Consider the following 13,486-nt stretch of genomic DNA (forward strand, 5'->3'; position numbering starts at 1 on the left):
GGGACACAATCATGAAGTGGAACGAAATTTATTGGATATTTCAAACTTTTTTAACAAATCAAAAAATGAAAAATTGGGCGTGCAAAATTTTTCCAATTATTCCTAATCTTTCCATACTTTGTAGCGCCACCTTTTGCTGCGATTACAGCTGTAAGTCGCTTGGGGTATGTCTCTATCAGTTTTGCACATCGAGAGACTGACATTTTTTCCCATTCTTCCTTGCAAAACAGCTCGAGCTCAGTGAGGTTGGATGGAGAGCATTTGTGAACAGCAGTTTTCAGTTCTTTCCACAGATTCTCGATTGGATTCAGGTCTGGACTTTGACTTGGCCATTCTAACACCTGGATATGTTTATTTTTGAACCATTCCATTGTAGATTTTGCTTTATGTTTTGGATCATTGTCTTGTTGGAAGACAAATCTCCGTCCCAGTCTCAGGTCTTTTGCAGACTCCATCAGGTTTTCTTCCAGAATGGTCCTGTATTTGGCTCCATCCATCTTCCCATCAATTTTAACCATCTTCCCTGTCCCTGCTGAAGAAAAGCAGGCCCAAACCATGATGCTGCCACCACCATGTTTGACAGTGGGGATGGTGTGTTCAGCTGTGTTGCTTTTACGCCAAACATAACGTTTTGCATTGTTGCCAAAAAGTTCAATTTTGGTTTCATCTGACCAGAGCACCTTCTTCCACATGTTTGGTGTGTCTCCCAGGTGGCTTGTGGCAAACTTTAAACAACACTTTTTATGGATATCTTTAAGAAATGGCTTTCTTCTTGCCACTCTTCCATAAAGGCCAGATTTGTGCAATATACGACTGATTGTTGTCCTATGGACAGAGTCTCCCACCTCAGCTGTAGATCTCTGCAGTTCATCCAGAGTGATCATGGGCCTCTTGGCTGCATCTCTGATCAGTCTTCTCCTTGTATGAGCTGAAAGTTTAGAGGGACGGCCAGGTCTTGGTAGATTTGCAGTGGTCTGATACTCCTTCCATTTCAATATTATCGCTTGCACAGTGCTCCTTGGGATGTTTAAAGCTTGGGAAATCTTTTTGTATCCAAATCCGGCTTTACACTTTTTTACAACAGTATCTCGGACCTGCCTGGTGTGTTCCTTGTTCTTCATGATGCTCTCTGCGCTTTTAACTGACCTCTGAGACTATCACAGTGCAGGTGCATTTATACAGAGACTTGATTACACAGAGGTGGATTGTATTTATCATCATTAGTCATTTAGGTCAACATTGGATCATTCAGAGATCCTCACTGAACTTCTGGAGAGAGTTTGCTGCACTGAAAGAAAAGGGGCTGAATAATTTTGCACGCCCAATTTTTCAGTTTTTGATTTGTTAAAAAAGTTTGAAATATCCAATAAATGTCGTTCCACTTCATGATTGTGTCCCACTTGTTGTTGATTCTTCACAAAAAAATACAGTTCTATATCTTTATGTTTGAAGCCTGAAATATGGCAAAAGGTCGCAAAGTTCAAGGGGGCCGAATACTTTCGCAAGGCACTGTATGTCGTTAGCTGTATTACTTTGCTCGTGCGTCATGCAAACGAATTGTAAAATATACAATACTGTAGTTTTGTCACTGTTCCTAGTGTAATATGCTTTGTTATTCTACATAAATGGTTGTACATTATTAGAGTAATGAAAGGAGCCAATTACCATATGAGTAACAATTAGCTATATGGTTTGGCATCATGCCAGATGCATGGTACCTTAGCGCGTGCTTTGTATTTATGCAACTTCAAATGTATAATGTACAGCTACAGTGTGTCGGTGTGAATTGAATACTAAAGTATATTATTTTCTGTATTTTGCAGTTTCACAACATAAACGTTTTCAATATATTCATTCAAGAAAAGTCACGCCTTGGGAGTTTTATTGAAGACTTAGTTGTTAGCTATCTGTCTAGTTTTGCATGGGAACGCAACTCAAGGGCAGAATAGAAAGTCACCCAGTAAAGTATTACTTGAGTAAAAGTCTAAAAGTATTTGGTTTTAAATACACTTAAGTATCAAAAGTAAATGTAATTGCTAAAATATACTTCAAAAGTACAAGTGAAAGTATAAATAACTTCTTATTCCTTATTTTAAGCCAACCAGTATTGAAGTAAAAGTAAAAGTTGTCAAAAAATTAAAAAAATAAACAAAGTACAGATACTCAAAAAAATGACTTAATTACTTTAAAGTATTTTTACTTAAGGACTCTACACCACTGTTCCCCGGTCACGAGCCGATATGGCAATGTTCATAATTACGCCCATTAACAAAATCAAAAGCTAATTCACATGTTGCGTGATTCTACATCCACGAAATATGTGAAGGATATTTTTTGCTTTTAAGTAGGTTGAGTATTGGCAAAGTGGGACACTCTGAAAATGTGCTTTCTGGAAAACCTTGGGATACGTAAGGCATTCAGTGAATTCTCCTTTATCACACCGTCATAAACGTGTGATTACAGAAACGGAGAGATTCTTTGCGATTGCTTTTCCATCTTATGGAATTTCTAAAATAGTTATTAATAATGGCTAACCCTTTGGAGTAGCTAATTGTATAGTTGAGAGTCTTGAGTTAATTACAGCTGAGATGGTTGCCATTCAGACTGTGGCGATGCAAAATCGATTGGCACTTGATTATCGTCTGTCAGCACAATGGGGAACATGTGCTTTTATTGGTGCTGAACCCTGTACTTTCATTCCTGATAATTCTGAGGAAATAACTGACCTGATCCAAAAGATCAGGACTGAGGACACTAAGTACCATGATTACAATCCAGGTGATTTAGGCTTAGTCATGTGGTTGTCTTCAACATTCGGTACATGGGGAAGTTTATTTGGTGAGCATGATACTTCCAATAGTTGGGAGTTGCGTTTATTTTTACATAAGTACTCTACACCACTGTTCCCCGGTCACGAGCCGATATGGCAATGTTCATAATTACGCCCATTAACAAAATCAAAAGCTAATTCACATGTTGCATGATTCATTTAGCAGCCTACTTGGATCTGACAATGTGAAAGTTAATCAAAATGAAATATGGTGGCTGTGTATAGCAGCGTTTCCCAAACTTGTGGTCACCGGGGCTATAAAGCTGAAGCATCTGTATAGAAAGTTCTCTCACCACCAAATATGGTAGTGGCCGGAAGTCCACTCGCGGGTTAATGGGAGAGGATGGAACTAGGTGAAACCGGGCCGACGTTCTGCTAATTATCTCAGAGTAAACATCTGATCTCAATACATTTTTCTGTTCCCATAACTCCAATATGTTGCGAACACAGCACACAAAGTTTTATAGACTTAAGGCTTTGCCAAAGTTTTTAAAAATGCCATTGTTCAGAAGGAGTGCAAGGTCGAACGGAGTTTGTGCACACATGCACTTCACAGAGGAGGCGTTCCCTAAAGGAAATATGCAAATGCATGTTACTATGTGCCAACAGGATCTCGCTAGCTCTTGATTGACTTCGCCCACCTCCTTGCTTTTTTCTGCACACTATGCTTCATTTGTTCGCACTGCAAATGACATAGATGTACTATATTGGGTTAATTAGGAATATCTTTGCTTGGGGCTCTATCCAGTCCGCATTGCGGAAGTTCAGCTTTACAGCCTGATAGAAATTTAAAGGAAATGTTCCCGCTTTAGTGGAGACTGCGTTCACAATAAACGGCTCAATCGTCATTTATCTTTAAATATGTCTCGTGGAATCTATAAAGCTTCAGCTTTACAGACTGTATAGAGCCCTTGGTCCTGGGAGCCCTAGCAATACAGCTGATTCAAATAATGATGCATCAAGCTTTGATTAGTTGTGTAGTGCTAGGGCAAAAAACTAAACATGCACCCCTTGAGGTCCCCAGAGGACTGTACTGCAAAGCAGGATTAATGAGTTAGCTAGCTAACTTACCTACATCTTCTGAAATAACTAAACAAAAAAAATCTGAATATAATTTTGAAGTTGGCACAACAACCAAAAACACATTTCTAAATGTAGCTTTCTTAATGAACCAGAAAATCTATAGTTATTTATTGTCTTCTTTCAGGTTAGTTGGCTAACTCATTGATTCTGCTTTCTGGTATACCCCTCTGGTCAGAGTTTGGGAAACGCTGGCTAATAGGCCTTGTGGCAACCACTTGGGATGTGCCTCGGCCAGGGGTGCCAGTTTTCTCAGCTTCACCCCTTGTAGGCTACACACAGTTAACATCCCCTTCTGCTTCCACAAGTGGAAATGACAGAGCCACCTCAATGTATTTCAATGGGGAAGGTGAGTTGGGATAGGCGCGTCAGGTTGCATGAGGTCACGCTAAAAACGTCACTACCATGCAAGACAGCCACATACTGTAACTCCTCTTGAAGTAAGAATATTATTAACTATCTATTTATCTAGTGAAAGGTCTGATAATATTTTTACCAAATTTGTAGGCTATTTATCGTTTTAGGTTGTATTTTGAGTTGAACTATGTTGGTGTTTTGTATGATTCCCAATTAGAGGCAGCTGGTAATCGTTGTCTCAATAATTGGGGATCATATTTAAGTAGTTATTTTTCCCACCTGTGTTTGTGGGATCTTGTTTATGTGTAGTTGCCTGTGAGCACTCCGTTGTCGTCACGTTTCATTCATTCTTTATTGTTTTTGTGCATTTCAGTTAATAAACATGTGGAAACCATATCACGCTGCACCTTGGTCCGATAATTCTTACGGCGAACGTGACAAAGTGAAATGAAAACAAATATTTGTTTCAAAATTTCAGAAAAATATAAAACGGAAAAGTGGTGCGTGCATATGTAGTCACCCCCTTTGCTTTGAAACCCCTAAATAAGATCGGGTGCAACCAATTAACTTCAGAAGTCACATAATTAGTTAAATAAAGTCCACCTGTGTGCAATCTAACTGTCACATGATCTGTCACATGATCTCAGTATATATACACCTGTTCTGAAAGGCCCCAGAGTCTGCAACACCACTAAGCAAGGGGCACCACCAAGTAAGCGACACCATGAAGACCAAGGAGCTCCTCAAACAGGTCAGGGACAAAGTTGTGGAGAAAAACAGATCACGGTTGGGTTATAAAAAATATCCAAAACTTTGAACATCCCACAGAGCACCATTAAATCCATTATTAAAAAATGGAAAGAATATGGCACCACAATAAACCTGCCAAGAGAGGGCCACTCACCAAAACTCACAGACCAGGCAAGGAGGGCATTAATCAGAGGCAACAAAGAGACCAAAGATAACCCTGAAGGAGCTGCAAAGCTCCACAGTGGAGATTGGGGTATCTGTCCATAGGACCACTTGAAGCAGAGCTGGGCTTTACCGAAGAGTGGCCAGAAAAAAAGCCATTGCTTAAAAAAAAAAGCAAACACGTTTGGTGTTCGCCAAAAGGCATGTGGGAGACTCCCCAAACATATGGAATAGGGTACTCTGGTCAGATGAGACTAAAAGTTCACTTTTTGGCCATCAAGGAAAGCGCTATGTCTGGCGCAAACCTAACATCTCTCATCCCCCTGAGAACACCATCCCCACAGTGAAGCAAGGTGGTGGCAGCATCGTGCTGTGGCAATGTTTTTCATTGGGAGGGACTGGGAAACTGGTCAGAATTGAAGGAATGATGGATGGAGCTAAATACAGGGAAATTCTTGATGGAAACCTGTTTCAGTCTTCCAGAGATTTGAGACTGGGACGGAGGTTCACCTTCCAGCAGAACAATAACCCTAAGTATACTGCTAAAGTAACACTTGAGTGGTTTAAAGGGAAACATTTAAATGTCTTGAATGGCTGAGTCAAAGCCCAGACCTCAATCCAATTGAGAATCTGTAGTATTCTTGCTGTACAAGAACCCAAGGAGCTGAAGGAGCTGGAGCAGTTTTGCTATCCAAGTGGTTAGATGTGCCAAGCTTATAGAGACATACCCCAAGAGACTTGCAGCTGGAATTTCTGCAAAAGGTGGCTCTACAAAGTATTGACTTTGGGGGGGGGTGAATAGTTATGCACACTCAAGTTCTGTTTTTTTGTCTTGTTTTTTCACAATAAAAAACGATTTTGCATCTTCAAAGTGGTAGGCATGTTGTGTAAATCAAATGATACAAACCCCCCCAAAAAAATCAATTTTAATTCCAGGTTGTGAGGCAACAAAATAGGAAAAATGCCAAGGGGGTGAATACTTTCGCAAGCCACTGTAGTATACAATTGGATGACGTAGTACACAAAAAAATCTAATCAAATGTATTTATATAGCCCTTCTTACATCAGCTGATATCTCAAAGTGCTGTATAGAATCCCAGCCTAAAACCCCAAACAGCAAGCAATGCAGGTGTAGAAGCACGGTGGCTAGGAAAAACTCCATAGAAAGGCCAAAACCTAGGAAGAAACCTAGAGAGGAACCAGGCTATGAGGGGTGGCCAGTCCTCTTCTGGCTGTGCCGGGTGGAGATTATGACGAACATGGCCAAGATGTTCAAATATTCATAAATGACCAGCACGGTTAAATAATAATAATCACAGTAGTTGTTCAGGGTGCAGCAAGTCAGGAGTAAATGTCAGTTGGCTATTCATAGCCGATCATTAAGAGTGTCTCTACCGCTCCTGCTGTCTCTAGAGAGGTGAAAACAGCAGGTCTGGGACAGGTATCACGTCCGGTGAACAGGTCAGGGTTCCATAGCCGCAGGCAGAACAGTTGAAACTAGAGCAGCAGCACGGCCAGGGGCCCAACCCAGACAGGAAGATCACTTCAGTGACTCAACCCACTCAAGTGACGCACCCCTCCTAGGGACGGTATGAAAGAGCACCAGTAAGCCAGTGACTCAGCCCCTGTAATAAGGTTAGAGGCAAAGAATCCCAGTGGAGAGAAGGGAACCGGCCAGGCAGAGACAGCAAGGGCAGTTTGTTGCTCCAGAGCCTTTCCGTTCACCTTCACACTCCTGGGCCAGACTACACTCAATCATATGACCCACTGAAGAGATTAGTCTTCAGTAAAGACTTAAAGGTTGAAACCGAGTCTGCGTCTCTCACATGGGTAGGCAGACCATTCCATAAAAATGGAGCTCTATAGGAGAAAGCCCTGCCTCCAAGTGTTTGCTTAGAAATTCTAGGGACAATTAGGAGGCCTGCGTCTTGTGACCGTAGCGTACGTGTAGGGATGTACTGCAGGACCAAATCAGAAAGATTGGTAGGAGCAAGCCCATGTAATGCTTTGTAGGTTAGCAGTAAAACCTTGAAATCAACCCTTGCCTTAACAGGAAGCCAGTGTAGGGATGCTAGCACTGGAGTAATATGATTTTAAAAAATTGGTTCTAGTCAGGATTCTAGCAGCCGTATTTAGCACTAACTGAAGTTTATTTAGTGCTTTATCCAGGTAGCCGGAAAGTAAAGCATTGCAGTAGTCTAATCTAGAAGTAACAAAAGCATGGATTCATTTTTCTGCATCATTTTTGGACAGAAAGTTTCAGATTTTTTCAATGTTACATAGATGGGAAAAAGCTGTCCTTGAAACAGTCTTGATATGTTCGTCAAAAGAGAGATTAGGGTCCAGAGTAACGCCGAGGACCTTCACAGTTTTATTTGAGTCGACTGTACAACCATTAAGAGTAATTGTCAGATTCAACAGAAGATCTCTTTGTTTCTTGGGACCTAGAACAAGCATCTCTGTTTTGTCCGTGTTTGAAAGTAGAAAGTTTGCAGCCATCCGCTTCCTTATGTCCGAAACACAGGCTTCTAGCGAGGGCAATTTTGGGGCTTCATCATGTTTGATTGAAATGTACAACTGTGTGTCATCCGCACAGCAGTGAAAGTTAACATTGTGTTTTCGAATGACATCCCCAAGAGGTAAAATATATAGTGAAAACAATAGTGGTCCTAAAACAGAACCTTGAGGAACACGGAAATTTACAGTTGATTTGTCAGAGGACAAACCATTCACAGAGACAAACTGATATCTTTCCGACAGATAAGATCTAAACCAGGCCAGAACTTGTCCGTGTAGACCAATTTGGGTTTCCAATCTCTCCAAAAGAATGTGGTGATCGATGGTATCAAAAGCAGCACTAAGGTCTAGGAGCACGAGGACAGATGCAGAGCCTCGGTCTGACGCCATTAAAAGGTAATTTACCATCTTCACAAGTGCAGTCTCAGTGCTATGATGGGGTCTAAAACCAGACTGAAGCATTTCATATACATTGTTTGTCTTCAGGAAGGCAGTGAGTTGCTGCGCAACAGCTTTTATTATTTTTTTTGAGAGGAATGGAAGATTCAATATAGGCCAATAGTTTTTTATGTTTTCTGGGTCAAGGTTTGGCTTTTTCCAGACAGGCTTTATTACTGCCACTTTTAGTTAGTTTGGTAAACATCCGGTGGATAGAGAGACGTTTATTATGTTCAACATAGGAGGGCAAAGCACAGGAAGCAGCTCTTTCAGTAGTTTATTTGGTATAGGGTCCAGTATGCAGCTTGACGGTTTAGAGGCCATGATTATTTTCATCATATAGTACTAAAACACTTGAGCGTCTCTCTTGATCCTAGGTCCTGGCAGAGTTGTGCAGACTCAGGACAACTGAGCTTTGAAGGAATACGCAGATTTAAAGAGGAGTCCGTAATTTGCTTTCTAATGATCATGATCTTTTCCTCAAAGAAGTTCATGAATTTATTACTGCTGAAGTGAAAGCCATCCTCACTTGGGGAATGCTGCTTTTTAGTTAGCTTTGCGACAGTATCAAAAAGGAATTTTGGATTGTTCTTATTTTCATTAAGTTGGAAAAATAGGATGATCGAGCAGCAGTGAGGACTCTTCGATACTGCACGGTACTGTCTTTCCAAACTAGTCGGAAAACTTCCAGTTTGGTGTGGCGCCATTTCCGTTCCAATTTTCTGGAAGCTTGCTTCAGAGCTCGGGTGCAACTGCATCTAGGATATTGCGCAAGATTAAATTGAGTTCCTCGGTTAGGTGGTTAACTGATTTTTGTCCTCTGACGTCCTTGGGTAGGCAGATGTAGTCTGGAAGGGCATCAAGGAATCTTTGTGTTGTCTGAGAATTTATAGCACGACTTTTGATGCTCCTTGGTTGGGGTCTGAGCAGATTATTTGTTGCGAATACAAATGTAATAAAATGGTGGTCCGATAGTCCAGGATTATGAGGAAAAACATTAATATCCACAACATTTATTCCATGTCACAAAATTAGGTCCAGAGTATGACTGTGACAGTGAGTAGGTCCAGAGACATGTTGAACAAAGCCCACTGAGTCGATGATGGCTCCGAAAGCCTTTTGGAGTGGATCTGTGGACTTTTCCATATGAATATTAAAATCACCAAAAATGTGAATATTATCTGCTATGACTACAAGGTCTGATAGAAATTCAGGGAACTCAGTGAGGAACGCTGTATATGGCTCAGGAGGCCTGTAAACAGTAACTATAAAAAGTGATTGAGTAGGCTGCATAGATTTCATGACTAGAAGCTCAAACGACGACAACGTCATTTTTTTCTTGTAAATTGAAATTTGCTATTGTAAATGTTAGCAACACCTCCGCCTTTGCGGGGTGCACGGGGGATATGGTCACTAGTGTAACCAGGAGGCGAGGCCTCATTTAACACAGTAAATTCATCAGGCTTAAGCCATGTTTCAGTCAGGCCAATCACATCAAGATTATGATCAGTGATTAGTTAATTGACTATAACTGCCTTTGAAGGGAGAGATCTAACATTAAGTAGCCCTATTTTGAGATGTGAGGTATCACAATCTCTTTCAATAATGGCAGGAATGGAGGAGGTCTTTATCCTAGTGAGATTGCTAAGGCAAACACCGCTATGTTTAATTTTGACAAGGTCTCAATGGGGATAGCTGAGCTGACTACACTGACTGTGCTAGTGGCAGACTCCACTAAGCTGGCAGGCTGGCTAACAGCCTGGCCTGCACCCTATTTCATTGTGGAGCTAGAGGAGTTAGAGCACTGTCTATGTTGGCAGATAAGGTGAGAGCACCCCTCCAGCTAGGATGGAGTCCGTCACTCCTCAACAGGCCAGGCTTGGTCCTGTTTGAGGGTTAGGGTTAGGGAGAGTCCCAGAAAGAGGGCCAATTATCTACAAATTCTCTTTTGGGAGGGGCAGAAAACAGTTTTCAACCAGCGATTGAGTTGTGAGACTGCTGTAGAGCTCATCACTCCCCCTAACTGGGAGGGGGCCAGAGACAATTACTCGATGCCAACACATCTTTCTAGCTGATTTACACGCTGACGCTATGTTGCGCTTGGTGACCTCTGACTGTTTCATTCTAACATCGTTGGTGCCGACGTGGATAACAATATCTCTATACTCTCTACACTCGCCAGTTATAGCTTTAGCCAGCACCATCTTCAGATTAGCCTTGACGTCGGTAGCCCTGCCCCCTGGTAAACAGTGCATGATCGCTGGATGATTCTTTTTAAGTCTAATACTGCGGGTAATGGAGTCGCCAATGACTAGGGTTTTCAATTTGTCAGAGCTAATGGTGGGAAGCTTCGGCGTCCTCAGACCCTGTAACGGGAGGAGTAGAGACAAGAGAAGGCTCGGCCTCAGACTCCTACTCGCTGCTTAATGGGGAAAACCCGTTGAAAGTTTCTGTCGGCTGAATGAGCAACTAGAAGCCATGAGAAAGATGTCCGGCTGCGGGGACCGTGCGAGGGGATTTATACTAATGTTGCTGTCTGTACTTACTGGTGGCACAGGCGCTGTTTCATCCTTTCCTACACTGAAATTACCCTTGCCTAACGATTGATCTGAAGCTGGGGTCGTTCTCCTGTATATTATGAGTACAGCGACTGCAATTAGAAGGAATCATGTTAATGTTACTACTTAGCTTTGGCTGTTGGAGGTCCTGACGAACCATGTCCAGATAAAGCGTCCGGAGTGAAAAAGTTTAATGAAAAAAAGTTGAGTGAGGGGAAAAACTAAAAATATAAAAAAGAAAAAAACGTAAAGTTGTCAGGTAGCAAAGTAAGGTTGGCAACAAAACGCACAGCAACACGTAAACAAGTCTGCAAGTTGGGACCGGAGGGAACACTTTTGGCTCGTGAGAGAGCACTACTTTCAAAACTACTGGCGGAAATCATCCAAAAGTTAGACAGTCCATCATTGCATAGGCTAAACACATTCTTATCTAAACTTTAACTGCTGCCTCATTTTAAAGGAACAATATAGGCTAGTCCACGACAAGAAGAAACTAGTTGTCATTGTTTTATATAGCCCTTTATATACCTGGCACTAACATTCGTCCTGATCTTGTCCACATTCACATTGTGCCCACATTTAGACAGGTGTGAACGATTAAAAGACCCGTTGTGAACTGATTGTGATCAGATCTACCTGACCAGCTCCAGAGATGGTCCGTGACACATTGTTTCTGGATATCTTACAATTGAAAATAGATCTGGATGGTCAAACCATTTAAATCATAATTATACCGCCCTCTAAAATCATTGACTCAAGGCATCAATTACTGAGAGAAAAAAAGTAATTATTTTGAAACAATATCTTTCAAATAATTGGAATGCTTGAAGGGATCAGGAAATCTGATCACAATGTGGACACATTTTTAAACAATGGGTAGATGTGACCAACCTGTGATTGGATAATCTTGATCGGATCATAAAACCATGGCTAATGAGACAATGGCAAATTAAGCCAGAGCCAATGCTGAAAGTTTAAATATTTGTATATCTGACATAATATAGGATAAAATAACTCTTCTACCCCAGGTGCAGAGCCCAACGTGTGTCTGGTGTGTGGCAAAGTCTTCAGCCAGAGCTCCAACCTCAGTTTTCGCAACCAGGAGAATCACAGCACCGACCTTCAAGCTAAGACCCTGGCTAAGCTGGCGAGTCAACATTGGAGTCAACATGGGACAGCCTCCCCGTGGAACACTTTCGACACCTTGTAGTCCATGCCCGGATGAATTCAGACTGCTCTGAAGACAAAAAGGGGTGCAACTCAATATTAGGAAAGAGTTTTGTACACTCAAGAGTATCTTTTAGTGTAATAATGTTATTGCCGATGTAAGGTTGTTTTTCTTCACTGAGTGGAAGACCAGTGTATGCGTGTAAGTGATATTCTTCAAGAATCAATGGGTAGCCTATATTTCATTCATTTGAACTATTTAAAAAATAGCAGTAAATATCAGAGTGGGACTTTAAATTATGAGCAACGTGACTTACCAGGTTTTTATCATCCTTTGTTCCATGCACAGCTCAGATATATTTCAATTAACAGGATGGGCGTAGTTCACGAGGGATTGTTTCTGGACAGAGCTGTGATTTCCTGGAAATCAGGCCCACTAGTGTCTGTCAGAAGGATTGTTTCTGGACAGAGCTGTTATTTCCTGGAAATCAGGCCCACTAGTGCCTGTCAGAAGGATTGTTTCTGGACAGAGCTGTGATTTCCTGGAAATCAGGCCCACTAGTGCCTGTCAGAAGGATTGTTTCTGCCTGGATTTTTGGCGCAAATACACAACATTTTACTGTATTGCTGGTTTCTGGTAGAGAAACGGATTATGATGCACCCTTACGCACAGATAGAGACGATAGCTACCAATCATTTCAAGTAAACAATTTGAAGCACATTAATTAAATCTTCCTTGATCAAAATTAAACCAAATAGTTTATTTCATTTTCGCGCCTTATCAGAAATGTCTTTGATATCACGGGTAGAGTGAGGCTGCAGAGGCTGAAGTAGCCTAATGGTGGCTCTGTTAATTAAGAAAACGTTACATTTTAAAAGCAAGATGTGTTTACAGTCATGACATACAGTACACACACACACACACACACACACACACAGCTTCACAGCAAACTCTAAGTGAGTGTTACAGGTTTTGTTTTTTCCATTTATGTTTTGAGGGTGGACTTTTAGCAGGTATAGCACGCTAGCACTTAGGGCGCACCGATTGGTGTCACCTTGTTAGTCAGTATGTGTTACACCTGTGCTGGCTTATCCATCTCATTAGTCGGAAGGTGTTTCACCTGTGCTGGCCCAAGTGATATTTATGAGTGGCTGGCCCAGTGCTTCAGTGGCTTCAGTGATGTGGAAGGTCAACACCTTTAGTTGGCTCCCCCGATTTGATTTCTAGGAAAACATTCCTTTGTCTGATCTAACCTGTTTTTGTTTTACTTCACTTTTTTTTGGTTTGCTTCCTGTCTTTACGTTTGGTGTGGGTTTTTCTTTTGTTTGCCTCTTATTTGGCAAATTTAGTGGGCACTCATGGTGGGTGTCTTTTAGGTCCCAGTTGTTGCTGCTAGTCATCTTTCAGTGGACAACACCATGAGTGTCTTTCAGAACCCCTCCTAAAACCTATTTCATTTTATTTGTTGTCGGTGACTCTTTTCTTTAGGCCTATTACCCACACTTGACAAAGAAGAGCAAAGAAGACAATAAAATCCTACTATATTGGATTAGCTATATTGGATGGATGTGCTATATTGTATTATATTATTTTATACTAATACAATTTGACAGAGAAAGAGATTTT

The sequence above is a fragment of the Oncorhynchus mykiss genome, chromosome 13, assembly GCF_013265735.2.
Source record: "Oncorhynchus mykiss isolate Arlee chromosome 13, USDA_OmykA_1.1, whole genome shotgun sequence".
Lineage (NCBI taxonomy): Eukaryota > Metazoa > Chordata > Actinopteri > Salmoniformes > Salmonidae > Oncorhynchus > Oncorhynchus mykiss.